This window comes from Dermacentor albipictus, chromosome 4 (assembly GCF_038994185.2).
Source record: "Dermacentor albipictus isolate Rhodes 1998 colony chromosome 4, USDA_Dalb.pri_finalv2, whole genome shotgun sequence".
Lineage (NCBI taxonomy): Eukaryota > Metazoa > Arthropoda > Arachnida > Ixodida > Ixodidae > Dermacentor > Dermacentor albipictus.
Window position 1 is genome coordinate 107225444 of NC_091824.1, and position 19313 is coordinate 107244756.

General features: G+C 49.3%; 1 protein-coding gene across 1 annotated transcript in view; it reads right to left on the reverse strand.

The window, feature by feature from the left end:
* LOC135920933 (ubiquitin carboxyl-terminal hydrolase 2-like) overlaps positions 1–19313 on the reverse strand; it is a 284940-nt gene that overhangs the window by 265348 nt on the left and 279 nt on the right. The window lies entirely within an intron of this gene.

The window sequence follows — 19313 nt, forward strand, 5'->3', positions numbered from 1 at the left end:
AGCGCCGCGGCTGCGCGTCTTCCCTCCCTCGCCGCCGCTCCTTCCGGCTCCCACGCGAGCTGTGCCGCCACGACCCACGTTATCGGAGGCGAGACGCCCGGACACACGGCAGGCCACGCGTGCCGCTACACTCTAGTGCCGCGGTCCGCGTGTCAAGCGTGGCGAGCGACATCGTTTTCGCACTACACTGACTTCTTTCCGTGCACTCGCCCTCCCTCCCTCCCCTCCTCCTCCTCGGAATTGCCGAATCGTTTCATCACCATTACCGAGGGCTCTCTTCCTCCACCTAGGACTGCAGCTTCACTGCAGACTGGGAAGGTTCCTTTCAAGCGTACGTCTCCCGTTGATTGCACTTTCCAAGGCACACAACACCTGTACCACAGGTAGTGCTTGCTTGACCACCCTATAACCAAATTAAAGAGAATCGCTAAATCGGTGGGTACGCTGGTATACCGTGTGTCCCACAGCTAACTTAAGCCAAGCTGTTCAACGGGGGAAAAAAAAGAAATAAAATAAAGAAACAGTGAGATATACAATTATGAAACCTATATACCGCGTTCGGTCGAGAGCGTTCTGACAACTCGACAGTAGATCTTGAAATCTCATCTTGCAACGTGCCTTTTTTTTATTTCTTTTTCGTTCGACAGCTTGGCTAACGTTAGCTGGGACACCCTACATACAGTACTCCTTTGCAACTCGCCCCGATTTTAAAGCGAAGCTTACCGGGGGCGCTTGGCCCCGCTTCTCATGGATGGCTGGCTGTCTGGCCTACTAAACTGGGCCTATGGTAACTTGGTGGGATGATCCTGATACCAGCACACGATATGTGTACTCGCAATGCTCGTCGTTTGTAACGCAGGCCAACGCTGCGGGACAATCGCGGAAGCAGTGTAACGTCACAGCGCAGGTTATACACGCCTCGCGACATAAACCAACAAGGCCTAACTAGCAGCACATCTCAGCAGGTCTACTGGCAAGCTATCGCTTGACTTTGACAATAATGTTCCCGTGGCTTCCGCCCAACATGTTTATTTCTCCCCCTCCCCCTTCGCTTTTTATCGCAGAGGTACTGCGGGGAGAAGGAAGGCAAAAATTTCTTTTCGCGCCCACATCGAGGAACCACAACGTCGAGGCAACGACGAGGACTTCACCATGCTTTCGGGTGAACACATGGTGCTGCCGAAATTTGTGACGTCACGTTTCACGGGGAGACGGTTGCGGGAACATCGAAGTGGCGGCGCTCGCCACAGCAGGTGGCGAGCGCAGTATAATAATAACGATGACGATGCTGCAGCAGCTAATAATAATAATAATAATAATAATAATAATAATAATAATAATAATAATAGCTTTCGAATGACTGCAGTTGCTGCAGAGAAGTGTGGTCGCAGGTTTTTGTAGCACCATGTCAGACTAAACAAATAAATTGCGAGGTTTTTCGTGCTAGAACTACAGCCTGTTTAGGATGCTCGACGAAATGGGGGAGTGCGGACTAATTTTGACCACCTGGAATTTTTAACGCGCACCTAAATTTAAGTGCGCCAGCGTTCTTACACCTCGCTCCCCATCGAAATGCAACCGGATTCGAACCAACGACCTCGAGCTCATTAGCGCAACGCCATACACTCTTACGCAAAATTACGCCCTTTGGGTCGTATCTTGCCACACAATAATAACCGTCACCTGTCTTGTCCGCATTTCCTTTCTTTAACGCTGCGAGCCCGGTATACTTCTCAGTAACGAACGACACGCGCGTTATCAGCATGACATAGCATTCTCGACAGGAAAGTAGCGGGCGCAGCGTATTCAAGAAAGGAAACACAAGCAAGGCAAATGACGATTATTGTTGTGTGGCAAATATATACCCCAAAGGATGTACACTTGTTGAAGAGTGCAGCGGCTATCGCGGTGGGTGTCAGACTGCAAACAAATGAAATAATCACATTAAAGGAAAAAAAATGTTAATATGGACGACCAGTTCTCCATTAGAGTTGACGCCCTGGAACGTTTTCAATAACACTGAAATCTTCAATTAAAGATAATCTCGCCACCCGATCGCGTTTTGAAGTTCCCCTGATGGCCGTGCTAAACGTGTTCTGAAGTTTGTGTGACCCGTACAGTGAGTGATACTCGCACGTACATGACCTTCTGAAACCATAATGGGGGAAAGTTGGCGATGGCTACACCTGACCCCGGCTGTCAAGCTTTCATGAGGGCGACGTACGTATACCTTGATTGATTCATTTGGGTGGAAACGGAAAATATTCGCATCTATAAGGTCACCGGCCCCTCCGCAACTATAAATTTCTGCACAACTGCAGAAATACGAAATCATGCACACAGTGATACACAGCTTCCGGTGCCGCTACAGATATGAGACAAGCGTAATTCTGAGCAAGCACGATTATGGACGCGACCAGGCCACGCTCCACAAGTAAAAGCCAATTAATTCTCTCTGTAACCACACGCTTAAAAAAAGTTTACGCCCTCTGGATTGTATCTTGTCCGACAACGATAATAGTTATCTGTCGCCCGCATTTCCTATCTTTAACGCTGCAGGCCCGGTACTTAAAAATGACGAAGGGCTTGCGCTTTATCATCGTGACATAGCATTTTCTAGACAGAAAAGTAGCGGGCGCCGAGTTTTCAAGAAAGGAAACGCAAACAAGGCAGATGACGATTATCGCTGCGGGACAAGATAAGCCTCAAAGGGTGTGAACATTTTAATAGTGTATATAGCACACTGTGAACGGAGAAATACGGTATAACAAGACTTTTTGCTGAGCTAGTTGGTTCACTACTCAAAAACGAAGAAGGTTACGACGCTATAAGCAGACGAGGACGAAGTGAGACACAAACGACACATTGACGCCCGTATGTGTCGTTTGTGTCTCACTTTGTCCTCGTCTGCTTAGTGCCGCAACCTTTGTTTTTAAGTCATAATTAAACGGATAATATTTTAACACAGTTATGGGCATATAAAAGGTGTTTGACCTGTACCATATGGCTAACAACCTCACGCCTAAGGAGTAATATATAATAGTTTATGCAAGATAAATTAGGTTTTCCTCTCGGGTGACATACCGTGGCGCATAAACGCGGTGATAGCTGCGATTGATGGTACGATAAATACAGGAAATAAACTTTCATAGCTATCGCTGGGAGACTTTCATGTCAGGCACTTCGGTGCGCAAGCGACGGTCAGGATTAATACACAGTTTTCAAGTATAGTCTCTCTCACCGCATCTTTAGTTTAATCTCTCTGTCATATGCAATACATTTTTTGTAGCCTTAAGGACAAGGGAGTTAGCCGCGGGACAAAACGGCCCCCTTAAGGGGTGTAAACATTTTAAAGTGATAGACCGTGCAAACAGTCTATCACGGTTTCAAAATCCCAGGAACACTTCGTGCTCTGCCGTTCCAATCCTTCCAAATGGTCATGCATCATATATAGTTCAAGACATCGTACACTGCTCAAATATGATATACTCGCTACACCATCAAACACTTCAGGCAACACCATTCTCTTACGGAAGCGCTTGCAATAAGCACACTTACAATCACCAGATGACGCGGAAGAAGAAGCCTGGGGTTCTCTTTTTTTTTTCGCTTACTATTTGAGTGCAGGTGATACTGGGACTAGAGCTTGCTATCATAAGCACAGATATCACAGTAAACCCATATTTGCACGAACTAACGTTTTGAAGTAAGGAAACGTTACCGACTGGATTGCATCGTTCAGAAACTTCTTTTATTACCACCCGTTAGTGTATATCTTATTCACCTGTTTTGGTGTATCTTTAAAATAGTAGGATGCATTTCTTGCGCATTGCCACCTGGTTGACTTAAGTTTATCTCTTCCGTCATGTTACCTTTTGTAAAAGTGAAACTATAACTGATTTCTGTTTATGGGCGTGTATGCTTTCAACGAACTATCCTGCTTGGTACACATATACAGAATGTTAAAAAATAAACACATAAACAAATAACTGCTGCTGAGCGTTCTGCCGCAGTGAATGAGGTCGCGCGTTAGCGACATCACCCGCATGCTTATGCGCATCAGATTTAGCTGCGCGTTAAACAAGCCCAGCTATAGGTCATCAAGATTAATACGCCGGTTGCCCTGCAACCCACGCAGATTTTGCCTTTCGCGGACCCAATCCAAACCTACCAATCAACATTGCGGAGCAACGTGTCCCTGCCCAGTGCCCTGGTTTAGACTACAACATGACTACAGTCGGCGCTTCCGGGCGCCGCCACGTCACGTCCGCGGCACACGCCTGTGCACCCACCCTCTCCCATGCACTCCGCGCTGGCCGCATCCACGGTCGAAAGCTGATAAAACTGGGCGGTCGGCCTGCCGGAACCGCAACAACCGTCTCGACGCCGCGGGGGTCAAGAATACCAACCCCCGCCAACGACGTTGGTCGTGTCGACCCCATCACCCCGTTCGCATACGCGGCCGCCGTCACACCTGTCTCGCGACACGCGAGCTGTCTGCTTGCTGCGAAGCAAAGCAGGCGGTATTCGAACGTTAGCTGCTGGATGGCTGCCTCCGACAGAACGCGTGTATACTCGGGGGAAGTCACGTGTATACGAGAAAGACACGCAGTTCTGAGTACACCATACCTGGAACGCATAACGGCTGCGTATAGTTATAGGTTGCGACTTCTCTCCGGAACGGCGCATCGCTCCCGCGTTCTGAGCAAGGGGGGGGGGGGGGGGGTCACGGTTGGCTGTACGTGCAAGCGTGCCAAGAGGGCAGATCGACAAGAGATCGAGCCCTCTTCTGGTGGGCTCCTTGCCGCGTTTCCGCAATATTATAACAGCGCCGTACGCTTGCAAACATGTGGGGGGACGAGGGAGGGGGGGGAGTCGCCATGTACACAGGGCATAGGTCTTGAGCACGCGCTCGGAAGGAAATCGTGCCACAGCTGTCAGCTGGGAGAGGAAGGTACAAAAGCCCTTTTCATATCTTGACATGTGAGTAAATGTTCGCGCGTGTGCGTCCGTTGTTATGCTATGATTTCACACCTCGCACTGGATTAAAGGCTGGAGGAGACGAACGTCTACATATTAAGGCAGGCGGCCTTTTTTGCCTTGTCGTCCGTTAAAAACTTGCAGTAGCTCAGTGAGCCGTGAGAATAACAGCTGTTACAGAAATCGCACGGAGTGCTGATACGTTTCCCTTTTTCGAGGCATGTCTCGATATCGAAGTATTCGCGGAGTGAGAACGCGGACGAACCGAACGTCATCTGCGGCCGCGTGGCTGCAACGACAACCGACAAAGTGGCGGACGTCTACTTCTGTGCAGCACGCAGGGCACTACGCACGTACTAGATATACCCACCAGTCAATAATAACTGTAGCACTACGAAACTATGCACAACTCAAGCATCTCAATAACTGAGAACTGTTTGCTGCTGTGAAGAAATGACACATTACAAACTGAGTAGATTGACGTATACATCAACTACCTCTACTAGTCGTTCTACACTGCGGCCACTGACTGATTATAGATCATGATGGCCCCTAATCAATCAATCAATCAATCAATCAATCAATCAATCAATCAATCAATCAATCCGTCCGTCTGTCCATCCATCCATCCATCCATCCGTCCGTCCGTCCGTCCGTCCGTCCGTCCGTCCATCGACGTAGTATAGAAGAACCAGCAGAGAGTGATGGAACTTGGACAAACGCAGAACTTCGCACTGGGGAACTTTCTAGCAGTGCGGCCCTCGGGGAACTTACGTACTCGCGGCGTCGAAACTCGTGTGCAGTCAAAATTCGATCTACCAAAACCAGCTTTTAAGAAATTTTCTATTTACCGAAGTGCTTTCGATTTCCAGACACTTATTCATAGTGCTTAATGCATTTAAAATATCGAACTCATCGTTTCACATGATTTAACGATGGTTTTGGGGGGAAATAATGGTATGTCGGGCTTCACTTGCAGCTAACGGACGCCCAGTGGCGTGTTACGAAAGTTTGCCGTTGACATCCAGGAGCGCCAAACAAGCTTACCAGGCTCGCTGTCTATATACGGTAAGCGCGTGCGCTGGCATTTTTTTTTTTAAATATAGAGCAGTTAGGCGTCCGTTCCTGCGTTGAGCGTCGGCGTGTCTCGTCGGCGTAAGCGAGCGAACGCGGAGCGTAGCGGGGAATGAAAGAAGGCGATAACTAAGAGGGCACTAGCAGGAAAGCGGGGGTGAGGGTATACAGTGAAAGCATGAGGCAGAAAGCGGATGAAAGTACGACGAAAGGGTGAGGAGAAATACAGATGACTGCGATAGCGAAGAGCGCCAAGAGGAAAGCGGAGGAAGCCATCTTGATGCACTACCATATGGAGCCCACGTCCGCGGCAGTGTCGGCCGTCCGGGAAAAAAAAAAAGAAAACAAAGACCATAAAACTCGCTTTCGCGCACAGCATTCGCCGCAAGCGCTTCCCGGTAAAGATTACGGTTGTATAAACTGCAGCTGCCGGGAAGCGGCAACAGTGCGTGGCCGGTCTATACAGGGCGTTTCACGAAATTTTAACGAAGGATTTTAATAAAGTGGTTAGCCGAAGCCGAATGAAACAAGCGGCATATCGTTCGCCGTCATGTGGCGCTCCTTAGAGTATCTTTTTTTATATATTCCGCTTAATCAGTTAATTAACGAAGATGAATTATGCAAAATTTTCATTATTAACTTTAGGGCCGAGTGCGTTTCGTTGCATTCCAGAGGGAATTCAGAAACAACCAATCCAATTTGTTATGTCAAAGTACATGCTGCGTGGTGGTTTTTTTCGGTATGTAAAAAAAGCCCGCGAAATATGAAATAAAGCCACGTGACCGCGCTCATGCGCAATCGTATTGCAGCGCTCTCAACCGCGTTTCGTGCGAATGAACCGTGCGCGTGGACCGTGGCCAAGTGAGCGGCGGAAAGGAAGCGCTGTCTTCCCTGATAAGCGATCGACTCGACGCACGGCAAATTCATGTAAGTACTTCCCATAATTCCCATGCTGGCTGAACCGCCCCGACTGCAGCTCCCGTAGACACTAGCGTCAGAGTTCCCTCTATATTAATTATTGAATGAAACTATGTATTGGGTGGTTTCTTAGCTTTCCTCTTGCTACGCCAGGTGTCAGCACATGCCTTACCGGTTTGCTTTGCCTCCTCATCGAGGACGCGGGAGTTTTGAGACACAGACATTCAAAAATACAGGGGAGGGTAGACATATACAGCTCCGCTGAAAAGCTCACCGACGATTACGATGCACCCTAACGCCAGAATTGAGCGCAGCTGTTTAGGTGTTTTGGATGCGCCGTATACTGAGGCAAACAATTTGAATCTGAACCGCAGGCTCCTCTCCCACGGTGGCGCTGACCTCTGCTCGCGCAGCTCATTTTCAAACAGCGGCAGGCAAAACACTTCCACCAGTTGCGTCGCTCACAACGCGTGGCTCGCGCGGAGGGGTCACGGCGCGTGCGCAGTGGGTTCGAAGCCCACACCAGCGCATTGTTTTCATAAATGGTATCGGCGGACGCGCCCGCCACATGAAATTTAGTAATTACTTCATCGACGACTGACGACTAAAGCTTTAGCGACGGCTAAAGCCCCTCAATTTTACAAAAGTAGCGCCATTCTTAGATCTTTCCGCCACCCCGCTCACCCAGGCGCTTCCTCCTCCACTCCTCCTGTCGCCCCAGCCTCCTCCGCTCCCCCATTGGCCAATCTGTGTCACGTGAAAGCGGGCCCCGCGCTTTCGTATATTTTTTTCTTTCCGGCGCAGAGCAGGCGCCGCGCTTTTGTATATCTTTTCTTTCCAGCGCGCTGCGACCCCCAGTCTTGGGCCTGCGACCCCCATTCTTGGGCCTGCGCGGCGAAGTACGGTAGGCGGTTTGAAGGAGCGCGGTAGTTTTATACAATGTGTTAGGGCCGAGTGCTTAATTGCGATGCCGTGCTGCTGCGCCTACGGTTGCCACAACAGACCCAGTGACGGCAAAAAGCTTTTATGCGAAGCATATTACGAGGGCTCAACCCAGCTCCTCAGGCGCGGCGGTGACCATGAAATCACGTGACACCGTGACGTCACGACAGAGGAGAAGTGGCTTTGGCTCAACTCTTGCAAGACGGGCTGGGTGGGAATCGAACCAGGGTCTCCGGAGTGTGGGACGGAGACGCTACCACTGAGCCACGAGTACAACGCTTCAAAGCGGTACAAAAGCGCCTCTAGTGAATGCGGTGTTGCCTTAGAAACGCGCTGTTTCTAAGGCGTGCGTCTCTTGCTCAGGCGCACATTTCGTTGCCGCGCCGAACGCTGCTTTGCTCGACGCTCACCGCGTCCAATGCGGGGCGCGTAGTCGCTGCCCTGTAGCCCATTGTCTTACACCCCTTGGCGGGTCGACGGGAACGCTGTCGCGTTCCACTCTTGAAGGCGAAGAAGTAATGCATGAGTTGTTTCTTCGTCTAGCCGAACCAAATATAGCCAAGCAACAGCAGTTCACCAGGCTAAACAGTGGTTCAACAACTAAAATAAAGGCTAGTATGCTTCGCATCCTGGGCTTAACCTTACCTAAGCCACAGCCATTTTTTGTTTTACCATCCGCCGGGCGCAACGCAAAACGAAGAAAAGTGTGGATTCACAAGATCGGGCGGGCTGACTTCGAGCAAGTGGCAAAGAACGCGCGGCTTTGTGAAGTGACACGGCTCCTCCAACCTCTTCTTTTGACGTCCTTGTCAAAACGGGCCCGTGTCCAGTGCATTGGGGGTGCGTTAAAGAACCCCAGCTGCAAAACAAAAAATTAATCCAGAGCCCCCATTATGGCGTGCCTTATGAGATCGTGGTGTTGGGATGTAAAACCCAAGAATCAACTTTTCTTCTGTCTTGTGTGCCTTGACTGTTCCAGTTAACGCAACACTGCTTCCTTGTGAAAACTTACAACGCAAAAGAATACAGACGCACGTAGTATACAGAGATAAAATTAGCACTTCAACAAAAGTGTTGCTGGTGCCAATGAGGGAGGGGGACAATTATTTTCTGAACCTCTTTCCAGTTGTCCCATCAAGTTCCTTCTTTCTTTTCTATCAAATTCTAACCATTTGCACTGTAATAAATAAATAACGATTTCATATGCTGGTACGTTGTTAAAATTATCTATACCGCCTATGTGTGAAAACGTTGCTCATGGCCACCACAACCTGTGCATGAGCTACGTACATCTGTAAAAGGCGCGGAACAGAAACGGCCCTGCTGCCAGGCATTGCTGACCGCAGACAGTCGGAATCTCTCACGTGCCGGCCGAACAAAAGCATCCTGCAGGTACGTAAATTAACCTACGAAACCACGTGCACATACTTTCGCGCTGTCAAAACCTGAAACTCTGGTAATTACTCGCGTGTCTGAGCACACCGCGTGCTTGTGTCGTGTTTCAGCAACACGAACTTTCAACGTGCGCGCGCTTTACGCCTTAAATACGCCTTGAATAATGGTGCTTTTCTCTATTTCTTCCGCAAATCCGACACGACATTCTTAAGGCCAGTTACCGACTGACAAAGCAAGATCTAGATTGAAAAAACTGCTCCGCAGGACTCGAACGAACTTTTCCGCGCATTTCCTCCCGTAGCGTGTTAGCCGTCGTCTGCTACGGCAGGCCCACCACCAGCGGCGCCACCGTCGAGGCCGCGCCGAGAGGAGGAGGAGGGAAGTGAATGGCGCTACTTTGGGAGATTGAGGGGCTTTAGCGACGGCGCTACTACGGCGCCATCTCGTAGCTGGTCGCCGCCGTGGAGCACGTCTTGTGAGACACTGCGCTTTCCTCCCTACACTTTCGCCATGCTCTCCTTCTCCGCTTTACTCCTCGCGCTCTCTTCGCTATTGCCATCTTTCATCCTCCGCGTTCGCTCTCTTTTTTCATCCTTCGATGGGTTCGTTCGTGCTGCCGGTTCCGCCGACGCTCAACGCAGGAACGGGTGCCTAAAATAGCTGCGCTTTGAAACAACATCCGAATGCCGCACTAATGAAGTGCGGCCGCCTCTCGGTGCGAAGTTGCTATCTGAGCCCGTTAATGAGCGGTGAGACGCTGTGTTCGACGAGGGGCAATTTACCTCTCGTTCGTCATGTAGCGCGGACTCTCGTAAAGGTCGAAAAACGAAGCTCTCAAACGCGGCTCCCGTGATAACTTCCGTTTGTTCGCTGCTCGCCTTTATTCGTGCAAGGTCATTGCGATTCCGAAGTATAGCCTCCTGCCTGCTCTTTGGCGTGTGTTCAAATGAGCATGGCGCACGCAAGGAACCCCTGCGTAGTAACCTCATCGAATGCGAGCGCAGGTTACACTATTATAGAGAGAGAGAGGAGGGGGAAGCAAAACTTTATTCTGCTAAAATTGCCATTGGTCGGCAGAGCGGAATCCCTCCGTCTATATAGGGCCTCTCTGAGACAGCGTGGCATCCCGGCATCGTGCAAGACCAAGATGCCACTGATAACAAATGAAGAGAGCGGGTATGTTGCGATGCTTTCTGATGTCAATGATACCAACGCGTGGCTAACAAGCTGAACTTTCGGACGCAAGAAACTCTTCGAAGGCCACAGAAATACAAGCAAAGCGCGCGACGAAACCACTGATTTCATAAATATACATCAGCAGCGTCTATAATATAGGCTACATGAAGATCACTGCATCAGCACACCATCTATCGAAATTTTGAATAAGGAATTTGGTTACTGGAGTGATGCGCGCGCGTGTTGGGTGATTTATGTGATGCGTGCTGTATCCTCGAATTTTGCCGCAGATGTGAGCCTTTGCATGTAATCTCTCACAGTGAAATCAGTTGATGTCCCGCGCCCGTTATCATCGTCGCAAGACGCGGAGTTGTAACCTTTTTACCTCTGTCTCGCTGCACGATCGAGGGTGCTTAAATTTGAAAAATGTTTAGCTGGGGGCTCATGTATAAATACATGGGAAATGAGAAATCGTTTTTCTCGGCAACCACGGCACAGAATTTGCTGAGATTTGTTACATATAAAAGAAAAAAAAAAGTTAAGATCTAGTGACTATTGGAAGCGTATTTTACTGAGGCCATCGATATTTTAATTTTAAAAAATGTTGAAAATTGTAAATATTCAGAGAACGAAACTATCGAGTTTCAGCTCTGTAACTCAGCAAGGTTATATTTTGTAAATTGCAATTAATAATATATCTTACGCGGTCAGACCTGATGTATCATGCGGTAAACTGTAAAATTATTACGTGAATGGGAATTTTGCAAGACCTTTGTAAACGTTGCAGCGAATTCACGTAAAATAAAGATATGTCAAACCTGTGCATAGCCTGCAGAGCGAAAAGGACACGCGCGCGACACGGCAGCACGACAAAACGCCTATTTCCGAAGACAGCGTTAATTTAATTGCAATTAAACCGGCCATAAAGCTTCAGTAGCTGGTGTGACCCAATCACTGTAGATTCGCTATCACAATGGAGACGGGCAGCGACAGAAAGAAGAGCGCCATAGAGGGCGAAACTAATCCTGCCAGTTGTTCTGACAAATAACGGAATGAAACAACCTCCCGTGCCTTTTCCGATGCGTGCGCAAGCAGAAAACTCGAGTTTATCAATGTCAGGCTTGCTCTACACGATCTATACCGCGTAAGCGGTCTTTCAATGTGCATGGTCTGTCAAAAGACTAGTGAGAAAAAGAGCATGGTTACGTACAAGCGCCGGATCTATCTATTGAGAAGAGCGACGCCGTAACCATAAACACATGCATGCGTTCGAGCACATCGGCCGCAGTTAATCACGGTCTTTTCCCATGACCGCCCGCCTTTCTCGTGGACCATAGACGTGTGCAGCCTTCAGATGAGTGGTCGGGGCCCGCAGAGGCAACCAATTTCGCGCTGCGTAAGACTCCCGATGCGAATAATTAAATTGTCGTCATTAATGCAATGAAGTGGCTCGACGAGATGCCGAACGCGACCTTGCTTCCCGAGGGAAAGCATGCACACATGCAACTTATTCGGACTAAATATATAGCCGCTGCGTCGTCACACAGCGCAAGCGTTTCACAGGAATGCAGAACACTCTCCCAAAGGGGGACGCGTCCAAGGCATCGAGGAGTGTGGACGCACTCGCATCACGCTCCGCAATTTCCATGTTTTTCGTGTGGTCCAGTTCTTCGAACCTACGAAAAGTGCACCTCATCGTTTCCGGGAAGTCAAGCGGCAGCCAGGGAGGCCAGAATTTTGGCCCTTGGACCATTTTTCACGGAAATACCACGAAGGGATTGCTACCTCCACAAGTGAGCCAGTGTAAGCCTACCGACGAGTAGCGAGCGGCGGCAGCCGCGACGCCGGCGGCGACTCTGCCGCGACGCCGACGCTGATGGCGTCTCAAACTCCAGCGCGTTGTGCGAAAAGCGGTTCAGCGGCAAGAGCCTCGACCAGCCATGATTCCAACACCGAAGAGCACATGGATTGCACGGACATCCGACCGCACCAGGCGATGACCACCGACGCAGAGATAAGCCCATCACCGTCCACCGTCAACAGCGGTGAGAATACGACCGACAAACGCATTCAAGACGCCCAAGAGGGATGGACCACAGTTGTGTCCGTCAGGGAAAGAAAAATGCAACGGAGAGAACGTGCGCAGGAGCACCGGAAGAACGAATCTCCAAAGAACGCAGACAAGCCAAGATTTCGCCCGCGACGCAACGGGAAGAAACTACCACCCTTACCAAAGGACGATTTCAAGGTCATTGTGAGACCGCATCAAGGACTCCCGCTTCGAGCAATTACAACTCCCGTGTTGGCCCGTGCTATTATAGAGGCTTGCAATGAAAAGATCCAAGGTGAGCAGTTTCTGCTACGTATTAAGCCTGGATCGAACATTGTAATTGTTTCAACCCCAGAAAAGGAAGTCGCAAACACATTGCGCCAGATTACATCACTCAAGATAAATGGAAAACCCCATGCGGTGAAAGCGTATGTAGCTCTGGGGGACGGAGCAGTTCGGGGGTAATCCACGGACTCACCCCACATACGCCCTCAGACGTCCTTAAATCGAAAATCAGAGTGCGCACGCTAAACGTGGAAGTCGCTCACGCACGAATGCTGGGGGACACTAAGAGTGCCGTCATTGTATTCTTCGGAAACGTAGTACCAAGATATGTGTACTACGAGGGAGGCGAAATGGCCTGCTATCCGTATCGAAATACAGTGCAAGTCTGCAAAACATGTCAAAGGGTGGGTCACAGAACTGATGTGTGCCCACAACCGGAACTGTGTGTGTGTAGGATTTGTGGAACGGAAGATCCTGCAGACGGACACGAATGTAACCCGAAGTGTGCCTCGTGCGGTGAAGCCCACCTAACGGGGGACCGAAGCTGCAGAAAGCGTCTAAAACAGGTTCGCCGACCAGAACCGTCGTCAGGACGCCAACAATGGAAGCCATCAAAGGAATGCAGCCTCAAGCGTAAACAAAGGTGGTTCGAGTCGGAGGAAGAAGAGCACGGATATACCACGGAAGGATCTATTCCCTTCGACCAGGAAAATTTCCCGGAAGTACATCGTCAAGAAACCGGGCGGGGACCAGAGAAGTCCAAGATGAAGAAGGCAACACCTCAACACCCTCAGTCCAGGGAAACCATTGGCCAACCACAAATGGCGGCACCAAAGGTAAGCTGGGCGCAAGTTGCAGCTCCCACTGCACAACATCATACGAATCACAAATCGGTCGCGGATCAGAAACTTATAGAAGAAAATAGATCACTAAAAGCCAGTCTGGCAGAACTGAAGAAAGAGATGGCTGCCCTTAAGCAAACAATGCACGACCTCGCAAACAAAACAAACGAAGCGTCTACAACACATGTTAGTAAACCCACACCAACACCAGAAGAGCCCATAGGAAAGCAGCTGGAAACAATCACAGATCAAGTACAGATTATGTTCGCAGAACTGCGTGCTCTTAAGAGACACGTAGACGACTCCCTAAGCTGCATCAAAGTAACCACACGAAAACGCCTTAATGCTAGCCCAGGAGCTCCTACCCGTCGTCCTAAAGTGATAGAGACGACGGATAGCGATAGTACCATTCATGGCTGACACGACACACAGAAACATTGAAAACCTTGAGGTATGGCAATGGAATTGCCGTACATTACGTAACAAACATGCTGCCCTTGCACAATATATACAGTCAGCGCCAGTCCTACCCGACATTATATGCCTACAAGAAATTGGGCAAATTACACAAAAACTAAAAGGATACGAGACGTATTCCAATCCTGATTATCCTAGGGTCGCCAGCTTTGCGAGAAAAGACCTGGCCCTCAGCGTCACGTATATGCCACAGCACGACACACAGCATCAAATACTAACGGTGTGGCCATGCAAAAGGAATAAAGCCAAGACTGTAATCGTAAATATATACAGTCCTCCTCGAGAGCGAGCACCATGCTTCGATACCCTACTAAGTCATGCAATATCAGACATGGAGCGAAAAGACAAGCTGCTAGTGGTTGGTGACTTCAATGCACCACACTCCGCCTGGGGTTACAACAAAGACTCAGTGAAGGGGAAATCACTAGTTGAGACGACAGATCGATACGGGTTAGAACTCATTACAATACCGGGGTGTTACACACGTTTAGGCAATAGTGTAGCGGCGGATACAACCCCAGATCTAGCTTTCTCGAGCCATCCAGGGGAGACGCGGTGGACAAATTTGGAGGAAAATTTGGGCAGTGACCATAACATTGTCTCGATAGGTATCAATTCCCCCAAAATCCGTCGCTCCATAGGGAGGGCTTGCATTACAGACTGGACTGTATATCGAGATAAACAAGAGCAGCTCATTTTCACAGAAGATATTGAAACCTGGGTGGAGCAAATACGCGAAACGCACGAAAGCGCAACGAGGGAGATTGCTACAACATCGGATATAACAGCGGTAGACAGCCGCCTCATACACTTATGGGAAGCACGCAGAAGCCTGACGAGACGATGGAAAAGACAAAGATTAAATAGAAAGCTCAAAATACGTATAGCTCAACTAACACAGGAGGCTAATGCTTATGCACAAACACTAGAAAACAATAATTGGCGCCAATTTTGTGAATCTCTACAAGGAACCTTACACACAAAAAATACATGGGCCATTTTGAGAAGCATGATAGATCCTGCAAGTACAAAAACAGCGACGAACCGAGATCTGCGATTACTTGAATGCGAATTTCAAGACGCTGACACCCATCTCCTAGACACACTAGAAGACATGTATATAGGAGCAAATTCCATGCAAAACCATGATACTCCCACATATTTAGGAGAGAACAATGAGGAACTAGATGCCTCTATATCGGTGGCAGAGGTTTTTGCGGCAGCGCAAACTTTCAAGAAAAATACGGCACCTGGACCGGACAAAATAACAAACGCCATGATTCGCAATCTTAGCCTCAATGCTTTAACAGGGCTAACAGATCTTTTTAACAAACATGTATGGACTGAAGGAGGTCAAATCCCACAGGCGTGGAAGCATGCAGAGATAATTCTAATACCGAAGCCAGGGAAACCTAGGGACATAAAAAACCTCCGACCCATATCCCTTACCTCATGTCTGGGTAAACTCTTTGAGAAGGTTATACAGATGAGACTCACTAGGTACATAGAAAACAGCAACCTTTTCCCGGAAACTATGTTCGGCTTTAGACAGCATATGTCGGTACAGGACGTGTTTCTCCTACTGAAAGAAGAAGTATTAAACACAGAGAGAGGAAATGCAGACAGATTCATAGTGGCATTAGATATCAAAAAAGCTTTCGATACCATCTCGCACGAAAGCATTTTAACGGAACTATCGAACATGAACTGCGGACAGCGCACTTATGAATACATAAAATCCTTTCTAGACAACCGCACCGCCACGATAGGGCTAGGATCCACCCGCTCAGGTGTTCTACAGACCCACAAAAGAGGAACGCCGCAAGGTTCAATTCTTTCACCGCTACTCTTCAATATAGGGATGAAAGGACTAGCGGTGAAACTACAACGGATCCCAAACTTAGGACATGCGATTTACGCGGACGACGTAACTCTCTGGACCGCAAAGGGATCTTTAGGGGAACGTCAGGAAACCCTCCAGAAGGCAATTAGCATTGTTGAGGATCATGTAACAAAAGCTGGCATGAATTGCGCCCCGGAGAAGTCCGAACTAATCCGAGTAAGAGCGCCTTATACACGAAAGGACGATAGACTTCCGATAAAGCTTGCTCTGGGAGGTCAAACAATACAGGAGGTATCTAAAGCTCGAATACTCGGACTATGGATACAGGAAAATGGAGCAGTAGGGCACACGATCGCAAATCTCCGGAAAACGGTTAACAGCGTGTCTAGGATGATAAATAGAGTAGCAAGAAACAGAAAAGGCTTCAAGGAGGAAGAGACGATAAGGCTCGTACAGGCATTTATCATGAGCCGTGTAACCTTTGGCCTTCCTTTCCAAAAAGTATCAAACTCAGAGGTAACTAAAATAAACACCCTTATACGCTCAGCTTATAAGGCGGCGCTTGGTCTACCGCTTTGCACTAGCACGACCCTTTTTAATGCAATGGGTATTAGCAACACATTTGAAGAACTCGTGGCTGCAACACTGATTGCACAACGAGAAAGGCTCAATTCCACGAAGCAAGGTCGAACACTTCTTTGTAGATTAGGGTATCCACTCAGACCGGCACATTGTAACGACCAAACAGAACTCCTCCCACCGAACATACGAGCCCAGATCTCTGTGTCCCCAATCCCTAAAAACATGAGCGAGAAATACCACAGACAACGGCGCCTTGCACGGGCCAGGACACTCCAACGCAGGTTCGGTAGAAATCCGGAGGTTTATTACACGGACGCGTGCAAACAGGATAGCAAAACTTTCACTGTGGTAGCCACAAACGCACAAACTACTATTTCCGCAACAGTCAGAACAGGGTCGGTGGCCACAGCAGAGGCTACTGCGGTGGCTCTGGCTATACGTGACGCTGAAAATAGAGCACGTTCTGCGGTAATACTAACCGACTCGCAGTCGGCATGTCGCCTTTTCATGGCAGGCACCCTGCCCAAACTCACCATCAAAATCCTAGGAAGAAATCTCACGGAACACCACGCTATTACGTGGTGTCCGGCGCACGCCGGAGTGACGGGTAACGAGAGGGCGGACCGCCTCGCTCGAGAATATAGCATCCGAGCGACGGAACGCACTCTCGTAGAATCCCCGATCACAGCAAAAGATATCTTAGAGGCACAGAGACGAGGAAGGCAACAATATAGCTTTCCAGACACATCCTTGGACTCAGCGCAAATGCGGGACTGGCGCCGACTACAAACCCGTACATACCCACACCTACTCCTACTACACCACATACACCCCACTCGGTATCCCAACACTTGCCCTTGGTGCGGAGGGCGACCATCTCTTGACCATATCACATGGTCGTGCCAGAGTCGGCCACAAGAAATCCAATCACCCCTTATGGGGCAAAACTCCAACAGTAGGCAGTGGGAGGTGTGGCTAGCCAGCACGGTGCGGGAGGACCAATTGGCCCTTCTCGACCAAGCCCGGCGTGCCGCGATCGCCAGTGGGGCCCTGGACTGAGGGACCCACCCACTGGACCTGAATGTGATTTTTTTTCTTTTTTTAAATAAAAGTTTTATACTACTACTACTACTCTCCCAAAGCCTGCCGCCACGGAATGAAATCTGCAAAACTTCGACGCTGAACCCGTTTCGAAGTTGAACGTTTATGTTACCAGTAAGTAAAGGCGAACAAACACAGGAGGAAAGAAATCGCGAAATGGCTCGCAGTTCTTATATTTCTCTGTCGCACTGACGAACACATCGCAATTTGGGCAAACAAGCTTAATTAAGCGTGCCGGAAATCTACGCAGAGCGTCCAACAGCTGCCGTCGAATGAAACCTGGGCAAGCACAACAAATCTCTAACTTTCACAATACAAGCGGATCGAAAAAAAAAAAAAGGAAGTGAGGATGCTCAATATGAAGAAAAGCGACGCCGAAACCATTTCGACACCCCGGCAACTACTTTATTTAAACAAACGTAAATCGCATTGGTTCGTTCTAAACTGACACGCAAGACTCGCTGAACGATTACTAATCTATGACACTGACGGGGTTAACTATGCAGGTAAAACACGCCACCGTTAAATAAGTCACGCAAGCACCGCGCACGTAACGACATCGCGCTCTGTGTTTGAAGTACACTTGTCAGAAAAAAAGCACCACATCGCAGCGATGAAGTTAGGGCGTTTGGGAACTCGCAGAAACAAGCGAGTGGGCACCCAGAATGGAACCGTACACCCGTGGCAAGAGCGCCGGTTGATTGCGCAACCGTAGCAGGTTTCCTATCGCGAGCCACCAAGAAGACAACGAGCGCTGGGCGCTCGATGCGTCAAGGTCACCGTCGCCGGCTCGCGATGTATTCTTCTAGTCGCGCGCACGGTGCGCAGCGCCGGTAACTAAATCTAGCGCTGTGTTTACGGATGAGCTTCCCGGCCGCCCAGCGCAGCGTGCATAAAACGCGCGAGTGAGCGCCGGACTTCCACGAAACCGGGCGCGCAGTTCCCCGGCTGGGCGACAGCTTCTTACAATTTACAACCAGTCGCCGGCAGTATATTACTTACATACTGGCTGACTCCTTCCGAAAAATGGTCCTGCAGCGCGCCGCGCGAATATCCGCGGCGCGGATGCGCCTTCCGCAGCTTCCTTGTCGGCCAAAGCGCCAGTGGTTACGCGACTACAGCAGTCAGCAAGTGCGCGCTTTGCATGCTTCGATGTTTGTCAGCAGCGGATGCACGGATGACAACACGTCTGCATCAAAATCAAAGCTCGAGATCGCTACGGGTACTGAAGTGGGCTGCGGAAAATCTGATGCGGTGCATTCGTAGCTGACGGAAGGTAGCGATCTTTAATTCAAACCTGCGGCACGTCGTGTGCTTGCCGTCCAATGCTCTTACATGCGCAGTGCCACTGAAACAGCTGTGACACGAATAATTCCGCGGCGTTTACAAGAATTTAACTCGTCATCTTGCCCGGTATGCTTTAGACGTTCAATTGGGCATTATTTTTTTTTATTCCGCGGCAACGCATAAACATCCGTCGTTTAAGTATCGTGCAACGACACGCCAAGGCAAAAAAATAAAATATAATAAACAGATCACGGCGTTTAGAAAAAGAGAAGCGTGGATAACGCGGCTTCAGTGTGCCGTGTTCTCCGTACCGAAACCAAACGGCGGGATCAAGGTATGGCGCATCAAAATCGCCAAGAGA